Source organism: Solanum pennellii, chromosome 10, assembly GCF_001406875.1.
Source record: "Solanum pennellii chromosome 10, SPENNV200".
NCBI classification, from domain to species: domain Eukaryota; kingdom Viridiplantae; phylum Streptophyta; class Magnoliopsida; order Solanales; family Solanaceae; genus Solanum; species Solanum pennellii.
The window spans coordinates 12,188,576-12,192,109 of record NC_028646.1 but is presented as its reverse complement, the minus strand read 5'-3'; the positions used below and the strand labels follow the sequence as shown (position 1 = coordinate 12,192,109).

The 3,534-nt window shown below is 36.8% G+C and overlaps 1 pseudogene; it reads right to left on the bottom strand.

Annotated features, from left to right (window-relative positions):
* Positions 1–1,431: 1,431 nt before the first annotated feature.
* LOC107001075 lies at positions 1,432–2,494 on the bottom strand (annotated as a pseudogene).
* Between the last annotated feature and the right edge of the window lie 1,040 nt (positions 2,495–3,534).

Here is a 3,534-nt window from a genome sequence, read left to right as displayed (position 1 = left end):
GTGAAGAAGTTCAGATACCAATTTGTATCACCTAGATACCAATTGGATTCAAGTAGTAGCACGAAAGAAAGAAAGAAATGAGCTTTCCTAAAGTCCTATAGCTTCTCGAAGAAAAGTAAAGGCGTCCCCTTACCGTTCCGCAAGACTCTACTAGACTTGTCCTTGTGTGATGAGATCAACGAACCTAACGCTCTGATACCAAGTTTGTCACGACCCAAAACGGGTCGTGAATGGCACCCACACTTACCTCCTTAGGTGGGCGAACCAACACATCTAAACCCCAACATATACCAATAGTTCAACTATAAATAATATAAATAATGCGGAAGCTCCAAAAGATACTAAGAAACCAATTTAAATAAGTTTCTAAAGTTTAATACTTATCATCCCAAAATCTGATAGTCATCACATCAAGGACATCTAATCTCCAATACTAAGTCTAAGAATACCGAATACACTAAAATAAAGAATAAAATGGTATGTGTCCGAAAGTATAGGACATCATGTCGTGACCGAGAGAAACCAACACGAGATTGAATGGATAGCTCACCCTGTAACTTGATATGCGGGAGGCTTGCTAGAGCTGAGGGAAATCAGAAGTCATAGGTACACTCGCTGCATTTCATAAAAGGAAAACAAAGAAGAAAACAAGTAGGACTCAGTACGAGGCAACATGTACTGAGTAAGTATCATCGGTCAACCCAAAATAGTAACTAATATACAAAGAATAATAGTATGAACTTTACTATAGCACTTAACATGTGATAAGCAACAAACAACATGAACAAGTGTCAATAACAATAAAGTAAGCACGTATTAAGTCAACAGTATCAAGATCACACATGAGGACTCATGCCTCCGAACCAAACCATTTTGGGAGTTGAGTTCTTTGAGATTGAATATCTTCCATTAATTCAACATATTTTTCCTTTAATATTATCGTGTCGGAACGTGACACTCCGATCCAAAAATACCGTGTCGGAACGTGACACTCCGATCCTAGAATACCGTGTCGGAACGTGACACACCGATCCAAGAATACAGTGTCGGAACGTGACACTCCGTCCAAAAATACCGTGTCGGAACGTGACACTCCGATCCAAGAATACCGTGTCGGAACGTGACACTCCGATCCAATTATACTATTAATTTATCCTTTATTATCACCGCTTTCAATTCATTGTTATATTATTTTCATCAAGCCTTCTTTATTCAAGGCATCACTTCGATAGATAGGATTAGAGAATATAATTTCTACGGTCTCAGGACTTCAGACCAATCACAAACCACACAACCAAATCACACAATCACACAGTCAAGTACATAGAGAACTTCACAATATCATTCAAGGCATATCAATCACTATTAAGAGTTTACTATCAAATAGCATAAACCATAACCTACCTCCACCGAAGAATTGAAGCCAAGTAACTACTTCTCCAATGCTTTTCCTTTCCTCAATGCTTTGAACCTTTCAATCTCCTGTAACAATGTACCATCCTGCGTGCTGAAAATCCGGATAAGAGTACCCTTGGTACTTGCTGTTGCCAGCACATTCCCCTCATGACTAAGAGCAAAAGTTGCAATCCTAGAATCATGTTCAAAGATAAACTTAGTCCTTTTTTATGTGAAATGATCAACCCGAACTTGACCATTTTGCAACCCAGGGCACACCAGCACAGGTGATACAGCCGTTTGTGAAATTTCACAGAGTCCTTTTGGGTTTGACATTGTTTCAATCTGGTGGACGAGCTTCAGATCAGCAAAATTATATATAAATATCTTCTGCTCAAGTATAACTACAATGCAGTCCCGTCGAAGCCGCACACCATTCACAACTGACCTGAAACGGAGCTCTCCGATGCAGCGGTTCTGATGGTCATCCCAAATTATGACCTTGTTTCGATGGTATTATGGATTATCTCCATTTCCTACAAATACTAGTATATTGCTTCTGAAGAGCATCTCAACAATTCCAATACCACCTCCATTATCAAAGTATCGTCGAAACATCTCATAGTAAGGATCACAACTATAGACACTAATGCCGCAATCAGTTCCAATGGCAAAACAACTACCATTTTGATTGAAGGAAACACGGTAGACAGTAGATATTTAACTATCGATGAAGCCATGGGTAGGGCATGGATTAAGGTGACTCTGCTTAGGATCATTATCTTTCTGTACAACAACAGCTTCTTGTGTCTGAAGCTGTTGTTTGTGTTGTTCATCTAGTTGCTCTAAGAAAGCTTGAAGCATTGGTGACGAACTAGTATTTGGGTGCTGAATTGGTGGCGGGAGAGGGGAAACAGTGGCCATGGAGGGATGGATTAGGAAAAAATCTTAGAGAGGTATAAAGCTCAATGGATAATGTTTTCTATCTGATACTCACACCACATAGACTGTCATCAATATTGAAGATATTAGAAAATCAGGTAGAGATATTAATGGAAGAGTGAAGAATAAAGAGGGATTTGGGGTTTTGCTTCGCAGCGAAGAGAAGACTCAGAGAATTTTTCACTTGTATTTTTTTTCTTTGTTTTTGCCAACTATTTCTTTGCCCTAATTATTATAAATAACCAATTATAAAAATAACAAAAGTGATCCACTTTACTTCTAATGTTACTTTTCTTAACCACCAACTAAATAAATTATTCAAAACTACTCCACTAATTTCATAATTATAATTATGAATAGTTCAAACAACCACTTAAATCTATCGGAAGGTATTTTCTAACATAAAAAGTTCTAGTGATCAAAACGACTGAAAATGGTCGTTACACCTAAGACAAAAGAGATCTGCTATTTCTGATGATTATTTGGTATATTTAGACGAGTCAGAAATTGACTTGGGAATTGATAATGATCTAGTTTCATTTTCACAAGCTATTAAAAGTAATAATTTTGACATATAGATAAATGCTATGAAAGATGAGTTGAAATGTATGGAACAAAATGAAGTATGAACCTTGTTGAATTACCAGAAGGTTGCAAAAGAGTTGGGTGTAAATGGGTCTTTAAGTCCAAACATGACTTAACTGGCAACATCGAACGTCACAAGGCCAGACGTGTTGCAAAAGGTTTCACTCAAAAAAATGACATTGACTATAAAGAAACATTTTCACATGTCTCTATAAAAGATTCACTCAAAATTATAATGGCTTTAGTGGATCATTATGACTTAGAGCTACATCAAATGAATGTGAAAAAAAAATTTGTAAATGGAAATTTGGAGGAAGAAGTTTATGTGAATCAACCTGAGGGGTTTTCTTGTAAAGGAAAGAAACACATGGTGTGTAAACTTAAGAAGTCATTGTACGAACTTAAACAAGCTTCCCGACAATGGTATTTTAAGTTTAATGAAATTATTGTAACTTTTGGATTTAAGGAAAACCCTGTTGATCGGTGTATATATCTGAAGGCTAGTAGGAGTAAGTTTATTATGTTAGACTTGTACATTGATGACATCTTGCTTGCTACTAATGATCTTGGTTTGTTGCACGATAACCATAGATATCTATCTAACAATTTTGA